Here is a 21,190-nt window from a genome sequence, read left to right on the forward strand (position 1 = left end):
GAGTGTACGCGGTTGCCATCGGGATGTGTGGCCCCAAGTCTTCTGAGCTCCTGTGCTGTGGATGGCCTGGGTCCCCTGGGTCCTTCCCTATCTGCCTCTGGATCGCGGGGGGCATGGTTGCAGTTTCTCGCCCTCATTATCGAATACATTGCATGAGAAAGGCGCATACACACACATTACTACAAACAATAAACTTGTGTGTGTTTGTGTGTGTGTGTATATGTAGGTGCATATGGGTGTGTGTATGGATGTGTGTGTGTGTGTGTGAGTATATCAACCCCTTTTATTTTTTTTCATTTTTTTATTTTTTTTCTATCTCCTTTCTTCCTTTTCTCCCCCCCCCTTTTTCTCCCCCCACCTCTTGTTCTTGCCCCTTCCTTGTTGCCTGTCAGACTTGGCATGAATAACTAAATAAAAAGATAAATAAATAAAAATAAAATTGCAAACATTAACAAGAAGAGCCTATAGGAAACATATAGAGCTGTTCTTGTCAAAGCAAATATGTTTGGTACATCAGTGCATTCGGATCATCATTCCGATTGTGAAAGATGCCAGACATGACAGGCTAAATTAAAAAAAAAAAAAAAAAAAAAAAAAAAAAAAAGACGAGCCAGCAAAGGTTTAATTCATAACTCAGCATAAATGTTGGTCATAACGCTAAAACTGTGTGAGTATGAACCTGGCTGACTGTCTCCTTCACTTGTAACTATGCGCCGATCCGATATTCAGTATCGGTATCGGATCCGATACTGGCCTAAATTACTGGATCGGATATGGGAAAGAAATAAAAAAAGGAATCCGATCCGACCCACATTAGCTGCATTACAGTTTTCGGTCGTCTTCTTCTTCTTGTGGGTCTGTGGTTGAACAAACCAGCTTAGAGCTGCAATACCGCCACCTACTGGATTGGAGTGGATCAGGAGTTAGAAAAAACCCTCAGATTCTATGAAGTTCTCCGTCGCTGCGACGGATTCCCTTTAATGGGCTCGACACACGGGGAGCGACAAACGACAGCGACGAATGGGCCACATCGCCACTGGGGTGAAACCGAACACACGGGACGCGATAGCGACAGCAGCTTTGCGAATCGCGCTCTTACGTCACTTGTCTCCAAGAAATGTGATTGGTTATGAAACTGGAGGGATTTAGACATTTTCAAAGCAGTCCGTGTCAGACACGGCAATAAAGATGAGTCAGAAGATTTTACTGGAACTGACAGAAATCTTGCTGTTAAGTCTCCTCTACAAAAGAAAAAGACAACCTTGGGTTCATCCTATATTAGCACAAAAGTCCTCTCTATCCGTCTGTTTAACGTTAGTGTTACACCAACACGTTCTCATACGGCTGCCTTTTATGTGTAACTCGATAATCACTGCGAGAAGTGTCATATAATATAGGAAAGTCAAACATAGATAAATCGATGCTTTCCTTCATGCTGAAAGTGGTTGCAGACTGCAGCGTGTAGCGTACTCTCCGCTCATTGGTCAGTCAATGAAACTCCCGCTGATTGGTTTAGTGCCACGCGACACCGACAGAAGTAGAACATTTTCCAACTTTCTTGTGTCGCGTCGCCTGGTCGCGTGTGCACATCTACGTGTACGAGCTCGAAATTTCACATGCACGAATGTCGCCGGTCGCTTAGCTGGAGGAGGGCAAGCGATTGTCGCCTCATCGCACAAGCTCCATAGGAAATGAATGGAGAGTGAGCGACAAACGACAGCGACTAATGGGTCGCATCGCCACTGGGGTGAAACCGAACACACGGGACGCGATAGCGACGGCAGCATTGCGAATCGCGCTCTTACGTCACTCGTCTCCAAGAAATGTGATTGGTTATGAAACTGGAGGGATTTAGACATTTTCAAAGCAGTCCGTGTCAGACACGGCAATAAAGATGAGGAGTCTGAAGATTTTATTGGAACTGACAGAAATCTTGCTGTTAAGGCTCCGCTACAAAAGAAAAAGACAACCTCGCGTTCATCCTATATTAGCACAAAAGTCCTCTCTATCCGTCTGTTTAACGTTAGTCTTGCACCAACACGTTCCCATACGGCTGCCTTTTATGTGTAACTCGATAATCACTGCGTGAAGTGTCATATAATATAGGAAAGTCAAACACAGCTAAAACGATGCTTTCCTTCGTGCTGAAAGTGGTTGCAGACTGCAGCGTGTAGCATACTCTCCGCTCATTGGTCAGTCAATGAAACTCTTGCTGATTGGTTTAGTGCCACGCGACAGCGACAAAAGTAGAACATTTTCCAACTTTCTTGTGTCGCGTCGCCTGGTCGCGTGTGCACGTCTACGTGTACGAGCTCGAAATTTCACATGCACGAATGTCGCCGGTCGCTTAGCTGGAGGAGGGCAAGCGATTGTCGCCTCATCTCACAAGCTCCATAGGAAATGAATGGAGAGCGAGCGACGTCGCTCCCCGTGTGTCGAGCCCCTAACACTGAGTGGATCATCGCTGACATGTTTTTCCGCCTCCACCGCTCTCTGCGTGTTTGTGTGTTGTGCTCGCTGTGCTGAGAATTTCAGCTGTTATTTTTTCTCTACGTCAGCTCCCGGACATACTGCTAGCAAGCGCAGCTATTAGCACTAGCGATCTTCCGGTACCTGAAGGACCCTTTCCCCGTCAAAATATTTTTGATACTTTAATCCCTGATTAGTGACTAAATATAGACCTGCAGTAGAAACGTATTTAGGAGAATGCTTGTGAATATAAAGCATTACAAAAGCTCATGCAGCCCCCAGTTTTTCAACAAACACTGATGATGCAACAGCAGCAGTCAGCTAATTTACATGCAGTCAGTATGCACAAGCAAAGAGGCGGAGCCGGTGAGCTCAGATGGAGTGGACTAAATGTTTTTCTAGCGTCCAAATGAAGCTTTTCCCTCTGTAACCTCAATTAAACCTTTACTGGGAAACAGCTGGAGGTCCTTCATCAATCAACTGATCAGTAAGTGAAGAAAAGACATTTTTGTAGCTGCTTCATCCACCCTATTTGTTTCACACAGGGAAAAAATGCAGTACGGAAGTTAAAATATGCAGATGAACTGTTAATACGAAAAAAGTACTTCTTATCCAGTTACTCGGGTAATCGATGGAATAATCAATAGAATACTCGATTGCTAAAATAATCAATAGTTGCAGCCCTAATGAAATTTGCAATATACCATAAGCCAATGCATCACCACCAACAGGATTCAGGTGATAGAGCGATTGTTCTAGGTAAGTAAAGTTTATTTATATAGTGCTTTATACAGACAAAAAGTCACAAAGTGCTGTACAATAATTAAAACACAATGTCCAAAAAAACCAAAACAAAACAGATAAAACACCATGTTAAAATGTAACATTACCATATTAAAAGAAAAAGAACAACAATAAAGTCAACAGAAAGTCTGGTTAAACAGAAAAGTTTTCAGCTGTTTTTTAAAAGATGCCACAGAGTCAACCAAAAGGAGCTGGAGTGGTAAACGGTTCCAGAGCTTTGGTGCCACTGCCTGAAAAGCTCTGCCCCCCTGGTCCTTAGTCTTGTATGTGGGACAACTAAAAGATTTTGATTTTGTTGTGTGGGAGACTGTTGACTTACCTAAAATTGATCCAGGCATTGAAAAACAGTTTTTAAAAATAATAATACAAAAAAGATCGGATTTGTATCGGTATCAGCGATATCCAAATGTAAAATATCGGTATCGGACATAAAAAAGTGGTATCGTGCCATCCCTACTTCCAGCACTGCTGGTATTTGTTTAGACTCTTTCACTCCAGTTGATCTTTCAGAGTTAACTTCAATAGTTACTTCCTCCAAACCAGCAACATGTTTATTAGATCCCATTCCTACTAGACTGTTCAAAGAAGTCTTTCCAGTTATTATTGCTTCTATCTTAAAAATGATCAATCTGTCTTTTTTATTTGGCTATGTACCACAGGCCTTCAAGGTGGCTATAATTAAACTACAACTTAAAAAAACATCACTTGACCCAGCTGTCTTAGCTAATTATAGGCCAATCTCCAACCTTCCTTTTCTCTCAAAGATCCTTGAAAGAGTAGTTGTAAAACAGCTAACTGATCATCTGCAGAGGAACGGTTTATTTGAAGAGTTTCAGTCAGGTTTCAGAATTCATCACAGTACAGAAACAGCATTAGTGAAGGTTACAAATGATCTTCTTACAGCCTCTGACAGTGGACTCATCTGTGCTTGTCCTGTTGGACCTCAGTGCAGCTTTGATACTGTTGATCATAACATTTTATTACAGAGATTAGAGCATACTATAGGTATTAAAGGTACTGCGCTGCAGTGGTTTGAATTCCATTTATCTAACAGACTCCAATTTGTTCATGTAAATGGGGAGTCTTCTTCAGACACTAAGGTTAATTATGGAGTTCCACAGGGTTCTGTGCTAGGACCAATTCTATTTACATTATACATGCTTCCCTTAGGCAGTATTATTAGAAAGCATTGCATCAATTTTCATTGTTATGCAGATGATACTCAGCTCAGGATGTAAAACTATTGACAAGATAATCGACCTCACTGGGAGCAGAGTTTAGGTAGCTGCTCTGCACTGTGTTGGCACTGAAGAGCATAACAATGAAGGAATTAGATCCTTAAACTTAGTTACAGCACTTTCAGAAAGACTTCTACTGTAATAAAACTTATTCCCCACTGCTTTGTAATCCATTAAAGTAAATGTAAATGTTACTAAGAAATGATCAGACAGGAGGGGGCTTTCAGGGAATACTGTTAAGTCTTCAGTTTCTATGCCATATGTCAGGACAAGATCCAGAGTATGATTAAAGCGGTGGGTGGGCTCTTTTACATTTTGAGAGAAGCCAATTGAATCTAACAATAGATTAAATGCAGTGTTGAGGCTGTCATTCTCAGCATCTACATGGATGTTAAAATCACCCACTATAATGATTTTATCTGAACTGAGCACTAAATCAGATAAAAAGTCTGAGAAATCAGACAGAAACTCTGAGTAAGGACCAGGTGGATGATAGATAATAACAAATAAAACAGGTTTTTGATTTTCCCAATTAGGATGGACAAGACTAAGAGTCAGGCTTTCAAAAGAATGAAAACTTTGTCTGGGTCTTTGATTAATTAATAAGCTGGAATTGAAGATTGCAGCTAATCCTCCTCCTCGACCTGTGCTTCGAGCATTCTGACAGTTACTGTGACTCGGGGGTGTTGATTCATTTAAACTAACATATTCATCCTGCTGTAACCAGGTTTCTGTAAGGCAGAATAAATCAATACGTTGATCAATTATTAAATCATTTACTAATAGGGACTTGGAAGAGAGAGACCTAATGTTTAACAATCCACATTTAACTGTTTTATTCTTTGGTGCAGTTCATGAAGCTGTATTATTTATTGTTTTTGAATTTTTATGCTTAAATAGTTTTTTGCTGATTTTAGCTTTGGTTTTTGGTGGTCTGGGAGCAGGCACCAACTCTATGGGGATGGGGTTTTGGGGGGATGGCAGGAGGAGAGAAGCTGCAGAGAGGCATGTAAGACTGCAACTCTGCTTCCTGGTCTCAACCCTGGGTAGTCAGGTTTTAGGAGGGTTAATAAATTTGGCCAGATTTCTAGAAATGAGAGCTGCTCCATCCAAAGTGGGATGGATGCCGTCTCTCCTAACAAGACCAGGTTTTCCCCAGAAACTTTGCCAATTATCTATGAAGCCCACGTCATTTTTTGGACACCACTCAGACAGCCAGCGATTCAAGGAGAACATGCGGCTAAACATGTCGCTCCTGGTCTGATTGGGGAGGGGCCCAGAGAAAACTACAGAGTCCGACATCGTTTTAGCAAAGTTACACACCGAGTCAATATTAATTTTAGTGACCTCCGATTGGCGTAACCGGGTGTCATTACTGCCGACGTGAATAACGATCTTACCAAATCTACGATTAGCCTTAGCCAGCAGTTTCAAATTTCCATGAATGTCGCCTGCTCTGGCCCCTGGAAGACATTTGACTATGGTCGCCGGTGTCTCTAGCTTCACGTTTCTCAAAACAGAGTCGCCAATAACCAGAGTTTGTTCCTCAGCGGGTGTGTCTCCGAGGGGAGAAAAACGGTTAGAGACGTGAACAGGTTGGGGCTTCTGCTTCTGCTTAACACTACGCTTCCTCCTCACGGTCACCCAGCTGGCCTGTTTTCCCTGCTGCTCTGGATCTGCTGGGGGGGAGCTAACGGCGGCTAAGCTACCATGGTCCGCACCCGCTACAGGGGCCTGGCTAGATGCAGGATTTTCCAGGGTGCGGAGCCGAGTCTCCAGTTCAGAAAGCCTGGCCTCCAGAGCTACAAACAGACTACATTTATTACAAGTACCGTTACTGCTAAAGGAGGCCGAGGAGTAACTAAACATGTGACACCCAGAGCAGGAAAGTGCAGGAGGGACAGGAGAAGAATCCATGCTGCTAGTGAGTCGGCTAAGGGCTAAGCTACTAGCTGAGCTATGCTAGCGGATTTCTAAAAACAAATAAAGTGAATCATGTGAATACAGGTGATTCAGCAAAGAGTATGCTCTAGATAAAGTAGGTGAAGATTACACTAAAATATGTTGTTATCCAGATAAATCAAGCTACAGATTAAACAGCTAACAGACAGCAAAAACACCACTGTGCTCTGAAACAGGAACAGGAAGTGATACAATACTGCAGTGAAAGCCAACACCACGCGACAGCGCCACCCACCAATACAACATAAGAGAAGAGCAAGTCACCATGTAAAGCTATACAGTACTCAACTGCAGCAATCTCAAAACTTTTAGGACTTTCCATTAGCAGAGACATCAGAATTAGATTTGTATGATTTGTTGAAATTAAGCTATTCACTCAAAGTACATAATAATATAATAACACAAAGCCAAAGGGGAAAACTGTATCTCCTGTCAATTTGTTTTAATTGATACTCCTCTTTTTTTCCTCCTCATCCATTTGGAAGACCGTTCCATCTGACTGCTTCCTCCAGCTCAGTTTGATGTCTCCATTTACTCCCTGGTCCTTCAGCTTCTGTTTGATCTGAAACACACAAAAATTACTTTGCTAAAAATCAATCAGAAAAGATTATCTTGTCATGTAACGTCTGTGTGGCAGGCAGGAAGGAGGACCCCAATGCAGGATACACCAGGCGGAAGGTAAAATATCAACTCCGCTTTATTTTAGTGAGGGCAGAACAGAAAGTAGGGCTGGACAAAGCCAGCAGCAGATTCAGGACAACAGAAAACATCTTGACATAAATTCTCAGAGCTAAGGCAAAAACAGGATACACACAGCAGGGAAACAAATAACAAGACGAAGACGACAACGCAACAACAGGCACTGGACAACAAAACTCGGGAGACCAAACAGAAAATCAAAAATAGTTCAGCAGGTCTGCCAGGGAAGTGACAAAGTCCAAAACAAAACAAAAATACAGGATGAATCAAAAATCGGCAGCACAAAGCCAGAAAACTCCCAGTGGAGGTGGCGAGATGAGACAGGAGGTCGACCACGCTCCTGGTGGCGGCGATGCAGGTCAGGGGGCCGACCGCTCTCCCAACGGCGGCAGCAAAGCAGGTCAGGAGGCCGACCGCGCTCCCAACGGTGGCGAAGCAGGTCAGGGGGCCTGCTCAGGTGGTGCAGGCCAAGGCTGCTGTGAAGCTGCTGCAGCTGGTGTGGATGGAGACTCAGGCTGCGGCTGTGGAGCAGGGCATACAGCGGTGTCCTCAGATGGCTGGGGCAGCTCCAGGGATTGTTTGGGTATATCTGGTGGTGGTGAGGATGATGGTGATAAGGGCTCTGACTGGGAGACTAGGGGCTCTGCAGCAGCTGACAGGAGAGACTGGGGCTGAGACAGGGAAGCTGCTGAGGCTAACTCTGGGGGTGCTGACTGAAGCTGAGGGGCTGCTGCAGCTGACAGAGACTGAGGGGAGGCTGCTGCAGCTAGCTCGGATTCTGACTGCGGGGAAGCTGACTGCAGGGAAGCTGCTGAAGTTGACTGAAACCGAAGGAAAGCTGAAACTGGAGGAAATAAGGGGACCAAAACTAGAGGGCTAACCGAGGGAGCTGACTGGGACTCTGAGTGGGAAACTAGGGGCTCTGACCGCGAGGAAGCTGACAATAGGGGAGCTGACTGGGGTGGCTTGGAGGTTGCTGCCGCTGACTTGGACTGCGGGGAAGCTGACTGCGGGGAAACTAAGGGAACCAAAAATACAGAGTGAGCAGGAACTGAGGGGACCGGGACTGAAACTGAGGGGACTGAAACTGAACTGACCGGAGGAACTGAAACTAAAGCACAGGGAGCTGACTGAGAGGGAACTGAAACAGCTGACACTGGCCTCTTTCCCACCAACAGGGTTCCGGAGCCAGTGCCTTAATTTGAACCGTTAGGCGGGTTTTCCACCGCAGAAGCAGTCTGTGCTCGGCCGAAAAATGGGTTCAACTCCGGCTGCTGGTCTTGAACCAAGAACACATGATGAAAGGGGCAGAAGGGCGTGACTCTGCCATCTCAACATTAAGTTTTCTACCATATTACATGTGTATTACATGAGAAAAGCGAAGCGATTTTCATGGCTGTGAATTAGGTTGGGCTCTAAGGCTGAACTTGCTGCTTTGTATCAGTTCATATCACAGATAAAAGGACACAAAGTGCGTACTTGTCGTCTTGCTCTAATCGCTGTCTGTGTTTCCCTCTGTGCTGCACACAGATGCTGCAGTAGTTTGGTTTGGACCGTAAAACGTATTTGCAGCACGAGAAAGGGGAGCGTGTGCTCCCATGTTTGTGCGCTTCGGCTTCCGTGTCCAGACGAGGACCCGCCCACACTCATACGTAAAGGAGCAGTTCACAGAAACGTGGGCCCGTTCTTAAGCTTTTCGCCTGTTCATTTGGAACAGCACGAGCACTGGCACACAAACTGGCTCCTCAGCGGTGGGAAAGTAGCAACTGTGGACCGAGGGAGAGCTACTGGAGCTGACTGAGGCTGTGACTGGGGCTGTAACTGAAGCTCTTTGGAGGCCAGGGCAGCTGACTGTGGAGCTGACAGGGACTGAGGCTGGAGCTACAGCTGACAGAGACCGGATAGTGGCAGATGAAGCTGCTGCAGTTGCGGACAACGGGGACACTGCGGAGCGTGGCTGTGGCTTGGGCCTGCTGCTGCTGCAGGCAACGGAGACAGAGGCTGAAGAGGCTCTGCAGGCAACAGAGACTGAAGCTGGGACGGAGGCTCTGCTGCTGCAGGTGACGGAGACTTGAGAGTGGCTACAGCAGGTGTGGACGGCTGAAGGTGAAGGGTGGTGATCAGAAAGTCTTGTCTTTTACAGTCCGTGATTTAATGTTATTTTCAGAGGTCAAGGGATGCGCCGATCCGATATTCAGTATCGGCATCGGTCCGATACTGGCCTAAATTACTGGATCGGATATTGGAAAGAAATTTAAAAAATGCAATCCGATACATTAAACAACATTTTGCTCACATTAGCTGCATTACAGTTCTCAGTCGTGTTCTTCTTCTTGTAGGTTTATGGTTGACCAAACCAGCTTAGAGCTGCATTACCACCATCTACTGGAATGGAGTGGATCAGGAGTTAAAAACAACCCCTCAGATTCTATAAAGTTCTCCGTTGCTGCAACAGATTCCTTGAGTGGATGATCACTGACATGTTTTTCCACACCTCCACCGCTTTTTATTTTAATTTTTTATACTTTAATCCCTGATTTGTGACTAAATACAGACCTGCAGTAGAAACGTATTTAGAAGAATGCTTGTGAATATAAAGCATTACAAGATTACGCTCATGCAGCCCCCAGTTTTTCAACATAAACACTGATAACACAACAGCAGCAGTCAGCTGTTCGGAGTCGGCGAGCTCAGATGGAGCGGAAGGAAATGTTTTTCTAGCGTCCAAAAGAAGCTTTTTCGTCCCTGTAATGAAAAAAAACACAAGGGCATGTTGCACACTTGACTGGAGTTTTTGCATGACACTTTATCCTTTTTCTGTTCTTTTCTTTGTGTTTTGGCATTGTTTTAGACTAAAAATCTGTCAAAACAGCAATAGCGCACATAAAACAACTTTTATGCATGAGCGCACAGAAATCCTGTAATGGCTAAACTCTCTTACGTGTGGTCGTCTTGTTCACAAAACACAACAAAACCCACACAAACCACACATTGGCGTGTTCAAAACTTCATTGGCTAAACGTCTGTAGCGTCATTTTTATTCTGTGAGCTGATAGGTTGGATCTGCAACGCTAAAAGTTGGGTGTGAGCTTGTGCTAGTCTGTGACACTCATTAGTTGCTACAGACAGCCGTCACAGTGTCCCTGTTGGCAAAGTTAGGTGTCAATCTATGCCTAAGGCTCCAGGCGGCCTTTCTGAACAAAAACCGTTCATTTTAGCAGTGAATACAAACTGGTACATCAGGTAAAGTCGGCAAAAAAGTGTCTTTACTTTTTTCAAGAAAAGTTTAGGCTCTGTTTTTGGTGCCCTAGTGGATGTGACTCATGTTTTGGACCTCATGGATGTATTGGATTATATTCACTGAACTGTTATGGACAGAAAGATGCCAAATTTGTGGGGAATTATCAAGATTTGGAATCGAGACAGCCTTCAAAGGCAGGGAACGTCAAATTACTAGTTTCAGGTATTAGTTTAAAATACCCTGTGGTGTATGTGCTGTGATTGTTGTGCCTGGGAATGGCATACATGGTCGGAAAGACGAGAGTCTTAGCTTTCTTTTGGTGTGTCACATGTGTGTGTGGGCCAGCCAGGGCAGATCTGAAGACTCTCACCAAGTCTTAGGCAGAGGAAGGTCTGCTAAGACTTTTTATATACATTAATAAATATAAATAAAAGCAACATGATTTACCTGGTTCAGCATGGCTTCCATCACAGCAGGGTCGGTCAGATCCAGACTGGAGGTTTTTATCAGCTTCACTTTCACCTCTTGCTTGTAAACAGGTGCTTTTAAAATAACAAAGAAAGAAGTAGTTACACGCTTCATCAGCTCTGTAGGTGGGTCTTTCACTTGCATTTTCATCATTTGCTATTACTGCTGCATATCAGCTTTTGAAATGAAAACAGAAGACAGTACAATCAAAAATTCAAAAGTACAAAATGTGAAATCAAGACTTCTGCTTGCTTGAGCTGAGTCTTGTATCCTGGACTGAATAATGTAAGACATTTGTCTTACATTATTACATTACATTAATAACAGCCACCTTGAAGGCCTGTGGTACATAGCCAACTAATAAAGACAGATTGATCATTTTTAAGATTGAAGCATCAATAATTGGAAAGACTTCTTTGAACAGTCTAGTAGGAATGGGATCTAATAAACATGTTGCTGGTTTGGAGGAAGTAACTATTGAAGTTAACTCTGAAAGATCAACTGGAGCCAAAGAGTCTAAACAAATACCAGCAGTGCTGAAAGCAGCCGAACATGAAGAATAATCTTGAGATGGTTATGAATAATTTTTTCTCTAATGTCTAAAATTTTATTTGTAAAGAAATCCATGAAGTCACTACTAGTTAAAGTGAAAGGAATACTCGGCTCTACAGAGCTCTGACTCTTTGTCAGCCTGGCTACAGTGCTGAAAACAAACCTGGGGTTGTTCTTATTTTCTTCAATTAATGATGAATAGTAAGATGTCCTAGCTTTACGGAGGGCTTTTTTATAGAGCAACAAACTCTTTTTCCAGGCTAAATGAGCATCTTCTAATTTAGTGAGACACCATTCCCTCTCCAGCTTTCGGGTTATCTGCTTTAAGCTGTGCGTTTGTGAATTATACCACGGAGTCAGACACTTCTGATTTAAAGCTTTCCTTTTCAGAGGAGCCACAGTATCCAAAGTTATACGCAGTGAGGATGTAAAACTATTGACGAGATAATCGACCTCACTGGGAGCAGAGTTTAGGTAGCTGCTCTGCACTGTGTTGGCACTGAAGAGCATAATAATGAAGGAATTAGATCCTTAAACTTAGTTACAGCACTTTCACAAAGACTTCTACTATAACAAAACTTATTCCCCACTGCTGTGTAATCCATTAAAGTAAATGTAAATGCTACTAAGAAATGATCAGACAGGAGGGGGCTTTCAGGGAATACTGTTAAGTCTTCAGTTTCTATGCCATATGTCAGGACAAGATCCAGAGTATGATTAAAGTGGTGGGTGGGCTCCTTTACATTTTGAGAGAAGCCAATTGAATCTAACAATAGATTAAATGCAGTGTTGAGGCTGTCATTCTCAGCATCTACATGGATGTTAAAATCACCCACTATAATGATTTTATCTGAACTGAGCATTAAATCAGATAAAAAGTCTGAGAAATCAGACAGAAACTCTGAGTAAGGACCAGGTGGACGATAGATAATAACAAATAAAACAGGTTTTTGATTTTCCCAATTAGGATGGACAAGACTAAGAGTCAGGCTTTCAAAAGAATGAAAACTTTGTCTGGGTCTTTGATTAATTAATAAGCTGGAATTGAAGATTGCAGCTAATCCTCCTCCTCGACCTGTGCTTCGAGCATTCTGACAGTTACTGTGACTCGGGGGTGTTGATTCATTTAAACTAACATATTCATCCTGCTGTAACCAGGTTTCTGTAAGGCAGAATAAATCAATACGTTGATCAATTATTAAATCATTTACTAATAGGGACTTGGAAGAGAGAGACCTAATGTTTAACAATCCACATTTAATTGTTTTATTCTTTGGTGCAGTTAATGATGCTATATTATTTATTGTTTTTGAATTTTTATGCTTAAATAGCTTTTTGCTGATTTTAGCTTTGTTTTTTGGTGGTCTGGGAGCAGGCACCGACTCTATGGGGATGGGGTTTTGGGGGGATGGCAGGAGGAGAGAAGCTGCAGAGAGGCGTGTAAGACTGCAACTCTGCTTCCTGGTCTCAACCCTGGGTAGTCAGTTTTTAGGGTTAATAAATTTGGCCATATTTCTAGAAATGAGAGCTGCTCCATCCAAAGTGGGATGGATGCCATGTCTCCTAACAAGACCAGGTTTTCCTCAGAAACTTTGCCAATTATTTATGTAGCCCACGTTGTTTTTTGGACACCACTGAGACAGCCAGCGATTCAAGGAGAACATGCGGCTAAACATGTCGCTCCTGGTCTGATTGGGGAGGGGCCCAGAGAAAACTACAGCTCAATAGACCCTTTTACAGCCTACGTCATCAAAGGATGTGCGCATTTTGGTAACGGAAGTGAACTGCCACTTAGGGGTGTGCGATATTGACAAAAAATAATATCTAGATATTTTCTGTAAATTTCTCGATAACAATAATAAACAATATTTTGCATTATTTAAAAATGTGTTCATAAAAGAAGTGCAAGCGGGTAAAATATAAGACTTAAATCAGTGTTTTTGAGACATTAACTTATTTTTTAATTTTATTTAACCTTTATTTAACCAGGAAAACACTTTAAGATTAAAATCTCTTTTTCAAGTGTCCTGGGCATGAAAAATGTAAATAGAAAAACTTCGGTGAGTTTTTCAAAAGCAATTGCTTGACAGAATGGGAAAAAAAAAAACCGCTTCAGCGTATTATCCGAGGCTCCAAACAGGTGAGCTCCGAGAACGTTGCTGGGTTATGACGCAGTGATTGTAACTTACCTACTTTAACTTAAAGGATATCCTTTCAGTATTTTACTCTTTATTCCGTTAGTCGTGGTTTGCCTTGGACGGTGGTTTCCTGAAACTTTTTATATTCCTCATACTCGCTGATGATGGAACAGGTTAACTGTCGAGCTATCCGTTTTCTTACAAAGTCTGCAAACTGGAAACCACCTCCTCACCTGGGAATTAAGGTGGTAGACTGCGAGGCTGGCGATGTCTGAATTTCCTCCCCTGGCGCAGTGTGTTCACTCATTTCCAGCTTTAGGTGTGTTGTTCAGGCAGCTATGCTAGCTAGTATGGGCGCTCTCAATGCGCACGCGCAGCAGCCTATAAAAGCATCAAGTCGTGAACGCGTGGAGCCGAGGCGTTTGATTGTTTTTTTTTTTTCCCTAATTAGCATACTCAATAATGTCAGCTCGCACATCGTTAACACGGCAATTACGATATTATCGTAGACGATATATATCGCACATTCACATGCCACTCCATTCAAATCAATAAGAACAATAAGATTGCGCAGCATTTAAAAGTGATTTAAAAGTGATATCAGCATCAAAATGTCTGCTGTTACATGTTTGGCTGTCAGAATTTCTCCTCTACCAAAAGTGGACTGAAGTTGTACCAAATCCCACAGGATCACGGCTATTCGAGAGAAAACGGAGGTGTCTGTGGTTGCAAACCATCAAATGTATTGATAAAAATTGGACTGAGGACACGATCAGAAATGCTCGTGTTTGAAGCGCCCATTTTATATCAGGTAAAGTTATTTATCTATCGTTGTTTATACCGGGCTGTCAGGTATCTAAAGTAAACAGGATTAGCTGGTAGGCTATTTGGTTTTTAAACTGTAGTGGTGCTGGCTATTTACAGGTGAGGCATCGCTGGACTCAGAGAGTCCTGATTTTTTTTTTTTTTTTTTTTTTTTTTTTTTTTTTTTTAAAGCCTGTCATGTCTGGTAGATCTTGCAAGCAGAACTGTGATCTGAATGCGTTGTTGTGCCAAACATATTTGCTATTTCAAGATGAGCTCTATAGGTTCTCAATAGGCTCTTCTTGTTGATGTTTTAACCCTTTATTTTATTTATCTGAGTTATTTTTCCACATACTATGTAACAGCCAGAGCTGACAGGCTGAAGAAGAGGAAAATAAAGAGAAGAAAAAGGGAGAGAGAAAGGGAGCAAAAAAAAAAAAAGGGGAAAGAGCACAAGTCTATTAATCAGATACTTCATCACTTTAACATATAAAAAAATACTATCAATACTTGCAAAAATAAATTTGTGTGTGAAAAACAAAACTAACAAAGCATGTTACGCACACCAACAATTTTGTTGAGTTGTGATTGAGTGGGCGTTTGTGTCTGTGTCATGTTTGTGTCTGTGTCATGGAACGTACTTACCAATGAGGGCAAAACGCTGCAGCTCCACCCATCAGAAGCCAGAGGCAGGTACGGAAAGCCCCCGGAACCCCAGGCCACCAGCAGCCCACCAAGAGCCAGGAAGACCCCCGGCCACTCAGTCCAAAGACAACCGCACACCTACCCCAGCAGACGGGAGAGGGTGGTCTCAGACGGAGCCCCCCCAGTCGAGGAGCGAGGGCTCCAGGGAACCCAAGGCGATGAGAAGCCAGCCCCCCCCCAGCGGCCAGCCCCCTGCACTGGCCGGCGGCAGGGCTCCCGGGCCCACGGCACCCAAGGACCGCCCGACCCTCCACAGAACCCCCCCCCACGCCGAAGAAGCCAACGCAGCCCCGCACCGCACCCCCAAGGGGGGCAGGCCAGCACCCACGCCAGAACACCCAGCCCCACCCAGGAACCCCGAGGCACCCCCATCCCAGGGGGGTAGGGGGGAGGAGGCAACCAGCAAGGAGCGGCCAGGAGGCAAGGCACAAGGCCCAGACCCAGGTCCAGCCATACATACAAACACACCCAGCCACCCGTGTACACATTTATACACAGATACTCATACATGCCCATACATACTTACCCACACACAGATATGCCATACATACACATTCACTCACCCACCCATACTCACGGAGACGGTGACAAATACACAAAGACACACATTCATCCATAGCTACCCACCCTCTGAAGGCGGGGCAAGTGGAAACCACCCCAGGGCCAACAGCGACCCCAGGACGCCACCAGCCCGGTCCCCAAGGAACCACCCGACCCCTACCCCGGGCGAGACGCAAGAAATCGGGGTGTAAGATGACCCATCCACCCCTGCTCCTCCCCAACTTGTAGGTCTATGTGTTAATGTTTGTGAGTGAATGAGGTGTATAGGGTGCAGTTAAAATTGAGGGGACAGTTATGCCACAAGCGCCAACTGTTGGTCGTCAGCGCTTGCCCACACTGCCCCCCCAAAACCCTCCATGTCTAAAGTGCAAATAAAATTTGGAGACAGACAGTGACGAGGATCTGAGTGGGGCCACCTCAGCGGCCCATCTCATCAACCTCTGAGTAACATGCCTGCCCCAAAGGTCCTATGTGTATCAGGTTGTAAGTGTGTATGTGTTGTGAGTTATAATGACTAAAGTGCAATTAAAACGGAGAGGCAAGTGGTGGTGCAGCTCTCCACGTGGCCTCTCCATCCTACATCTGTGAGTGATGTGTATTCTGTGTGTGTGTGTGTGTGTGTGTTTGTGTATGGGGAGGGGGAGGGGGGGGGGGGGGGGGGGCATATGACCAGGAAAAATCCTGGAAGAAGAGAGCCAGCTGTCCGCTGGCTCAATAGGCACCCCGACCTCCCACACCCCAGCACAGGGCAGGGGGAGGTGAGCCCGGGGCCGCGGTGACAGCATCCCGGAGCACTGCAGCACCCGAGGTTGGCGCCCTCGCCCCCACCGCAGAGGGCGGCCCGCTCCTCCTAGATGCCCATTCACTCAACAATAGACACAAACAGGCGACAGGACATACTGGCCTGGGCATGGAAATGCAGTGCCCAGTCCCCCCCAACCACCCCACCGCGGCCCCATCCCCCACCCCACCCCCCTGCAACGCAGGCACCCCAGGGCCCCAAAAGCGTAGACCGGACATCCTGACGTCAGGCCAACCCACCCCACCCGGCGGCGCGGCCGGGACAGCAGAGGCCCCCCCCGCGCCAGGGGGGGCCCACCGGGAGCCGGCGCGGCCCCAGTGCCGGGGCCCCAGACCCCAGCCCCCAAGCCATACAGGGAAGACCAGCCAACCGACCGAGGGCCGGCACCACCCCCCCAAGCACCCCGCCCACACCCCAGGACCGAAGGCAGCACCATCCAAGCCCCCACCACCCTCAACCAGGACAGGCACACAGACATCACCAGAAGGTCGCCCCAGGACCCCAGCCTCAGGAGGCTACCAGCTACCCAGGCCCCCGGAGTCCCCCCCCACCCCCCCACAAAGCACATCAGGAGCAGAGCCCGCAGCCCACCACCCCCACTAAGTAATGGAGCTGAGCAGTGGGAACCAAAGAGAGTCAAATTCCTCCAATTTGTTTTTAGAAGAAGCAGACATTCTCTCTAAACTAACATGATCTACTAATAAATTTCTGTACTGAGTAATACATAGTTTATTTTTTGTCTTCCAGTTCATGAGGATCATCTTCTTAGCGATGCACAAGGCAGTAAGAACTATGTGTGATATATTTAACTCCATAATTAATTCACTGACATCACCTAAGATGCATAGTCTGGGGGAAGTTGGGATATGACAGCTAAACCATGTGGATAGATCTTCACAAATCCTCTGCCAAAATCTCTGAACTGGTACACAAGACCACAGAGCGTGTAGATGATTATCCTCTGAATTGCTTGTACAGTGGGTGCATATGTTTGAGTGTGTAAGGCCCATTTGGAACATCCTTTGTCCAGTGTAGTGTGTTCTATGGAGAATCTTATATTGTACAAGTTGTATTTGGGGTCTTTTAGTCATTTTGAAGATATTTAAACATATTTCTGTCCATAAATTTTGATCCAGGTTGACAGAAAGATCACGCTCCCATTTTGTAATTGGGAGGGAAACTGAATCATCAGTTTTTATTAATAATTTATATAATTTTGATAACAATTTTGGGGTACAGAGGTTAAGAAATTCTGTTACCCAAGTAGGCATTTCTAGATTCAATTGATTAAGGTTAAATCTTCCCTGTAGGACGGACTTAACTTGTTGATATTCCAGAAATCTACCGTTGCCAATTCTATATTTTGATATAAGTTCTTGGAACGTGATAAAATTTCCATCTTGGATAATATGTTCTAAGTTATTTATACCCTTATCACGCCATAACGGAAAATTCAGCATTTTCTTTTTCTGACAAATATCTGGATTGTTCCAAATGGGTGTTAGTTTACAGGGGATGAGTGAAGACTTAGTTATTTTTAAAAATTCCCACCAGGCTGTCAGAGAGGTATTTATACTAAGGACTTTATAGCAGTTATGATGTTTAATACTGGAACTAATGAAAGGTAAATCTGAGATTTTTATTTTTCCACAAAACGCCTGTTCTAGATCCAGCCATGGGTTGTCTAATGAATTGGATTTGATCCACTTTGAAATATACTGAAAAATATACTGGTTTCCCTCTGCGTGTAATTAATCAACGGAATGCCATAAGAAAAGAATCTGTGTCCATGGCATAGAGGAGGTTCAGGTGGACCGCTCTCGTAGTGAGGCATTTAAATGTGATGCCCCATCACTTCTCATTTTGTCCTCCAACTTTGATAATATATGGTCCAAAACAGTCCACACCTGTAGAGTAGAACGGAGGCTGATGAAGCCGAAGTCTTGCAAGAGGCAAGTCTGCCATCTTTGGTATCTCTGATTTGCCTCTCCACTTCCTGCACTTCAGACACCCTTGTTGGTTTTGCTTAACTGCTTCTTTCCCCCACAATATCCAATACCTCCTGCGAGCTTAAACAAGCACTCGTTCTGCTCTGGGATGGCATAAAGTTTTGTCCACATCCTTGATAATTAAGTGAGTGATCTTGTGTTTAGGATCAAGTGCAACTGGGTGGATAGTGGTTAGGTAGAGATAAGGACTGTGATGAAGACGACTCTTTGGAAAGTTGCACAGTTCTACAATTATGGAAACATTCGACAGTCATTCCTATCCGTACGAAAAGCACAGCCAAGCTGCTCAATGATTTCAGACCTGTGGCTCTGACCTCTCTGGTGAAGAAGGCTATGGAAAGGATCGTTAAGCATTACATCATGAATGCTACCAACTCACAGATGGATCCTCTCCAGTTTGCGTATCATACAAACAGAGGCGTTGATGATGCCAAAGTATTTATAATGGACACGATACATAAACATCTGGAGTGCCCAAACACCACAGTCAGATTTCTGTTTGCAGACTTCTCTTCGGCTTTTAACACACTACAGCCTCATATTCTGGCTCATAAACTTCAGTCATTGTTTCATTTGGAGGACCAGTTTATTCTATGGATACCAGATTTTCTAACCCATAGATCACAGAGAGTGCTAGTTAATAACACTTATTCTGATGTACTGTATACATCTACTGGATCTCCTCAGGGTTGTGTTCTCTCTTTGTTGCTGTTTATTTTATATACTAATGACTGTAGATCCACTCAATCAAACTCTCTTCTGGTTATGCTGACGATACAGTTCTTTTATCCATGTTATCGGGTAGGCCGTGGACTCACGGTACTGCCCTTCAGGAATTTGTGGACTGGTGTGATAAATCATGCCTTGAACTGAATGTCAGCAAGACCAAAGAGATGGTGGTGACTTTCTCAAATAAGCAACTGGAGTTGGCTTCAATGGCTACTACTTCAATTCATGGTTTACCTGTTGAACTGGTGGAGGAGTATAAGTACCTGGGGACTATCTTTGACAATCAGCTGAAACCTTCAGCCAACATGGAGGAGATTATCCGGAAATGCCATCAGAGACAGTATTGATAATTGATAAACTGGACACACTGCGCAGTTTATGCAGCGTTTTTCTGACTGTGAAGCTCAGAAATTCACATCACAGTTTTTACCTGAAAAATCTGAAAATTTTTATTCAATGTGTTGAGGGAAAAACTGCTGTATTCTGGCCATTCCAATTAATTTTACTGATTTAAATAATTATTTTTAATCCTGTTCGGCCCGCGACTCAGAATGTGTCTTCAATTTTGGCCCGTATTGTGACTGAGTTTGACACCCCTGCTCTATGTGAAACAAACATCGGTGGATGGAGCAGCTACAAAGTTCTCTTTTCTTCGTGTTGCTGATCAGGTGGTTGAAGAAGGACCTCCATCTGTTTCCCAGTAAAAGTTTTAAGGTGGTTACAGGAGCAAGCGCTGCTGCTTTGGTCTCCTTTCGCTCCACCTGAGCACACTGTCTCAGTAACGGCTCCGACAGACTGCGCGTAAAACAGCTGCTGCAGTGTTTTTGTTGAAAAACTGGGGGCTCCATGAGCTTATTCTGACGGAGCCCCTTGATACTAAGGGGGTCCAGCACCAAACAATTGCACAAACCAAACCACAATAGTGTTGTTACCACCAGACTGTGGTTATAGTGATCGTTCTGGTGGCTACAGCTGACGTAAGGAAAAAATAACAGCTGACATTCTCTGCAAAACGACTAAAACTGAGTACGCAGCCACACAGACAATGGAGGCGTGGAAAAACTTTTCAGCGATGGTCCACTCCTGTTAAATCATGCCTGAAATTTTCATTTGATCTTCGTTTTTCCTCTTACTTCTCCTCGTTCATGCCGGTTGTCATTTCGATTTCTGTAGCCACTAAATTAAGTACGCGCACTACCGCAGGCAGATGAAACGTGCACATTGTGAACTGTCCGTGCTCTGTGGTAGATTGTAAATTGCAGTGAAATAATACAGGCGCAAGCAGCGATAAAAGCAGCAAAATAGCCGGGGCGGAGTCCACGGGGCGGGCTCCAGTTTGCTAAATGCAGAGACAGCAGAGCTCCAAAAGTGAAGGTGAAATCCTCAGCCCGGCGCGAGGGCGTCTCAGCCCGGCGCGGCGCCTTGCGATCAACCGCTAGCTAGAACACTGTGTATATGAGTGTGTATGTAGGTATATATGTATGCATATGCATATGCCTATGTATATGTATATATATTAATTATAGTAATTATTATGTGTTATTGTGCTCTATGTGCCATAAATTACCCCTCGGGGATGAATAAAGCTTTTTGAAACTGAAATTGAAATTGACCTCCTACACTAATGAGTACTGTCGCTGCATCTAGAGCTGGAGCCAGGGTAATCAGACGGCTTGATTTCTGAAGTGGCTTGCCCTCTTCCAAGGAGGCCAGGTCAGAGGGAAAACAATCTTGGTGTACTTGTCGTAGCATCATATTTTCTGACTTTTGATAATCGTCTGCTGTGAGAGTGGCATCTGCTGGCTTATGCAAGACTTGTGCTGTAGTTTCAAGGAGTTCCTTGAATGTATGGAACTGCTCTGGGTCAGGTAAAGGCGGTTTGCATGGTGTGATGATGTGCAGACAGGTGAAAGGCTTCCGTAGCTCCTCATCATTAACAGATGTAAGATGGGGTTTCTCAGGCCACTGATCTGGAGACTCCTTGAGAAATGGGGGACCTTGGCACCAGC

The sequence above is a fragment of the Archocentrus centrarchus genome, chromosome 7, assembly GCF_007364275.1.
Source record: "Archocentrus centrarchus isolate MPI-CPG fArcCen1 chromosome 7, fArcCen1, whole genome shotgun sequence".
Lineage (NCBI taxonomy): Eukaryota > Metazoa > Chordata > Actinopteri > Cichliformes > Cichlidae > Archocentrus > Archocentrus centrarchus.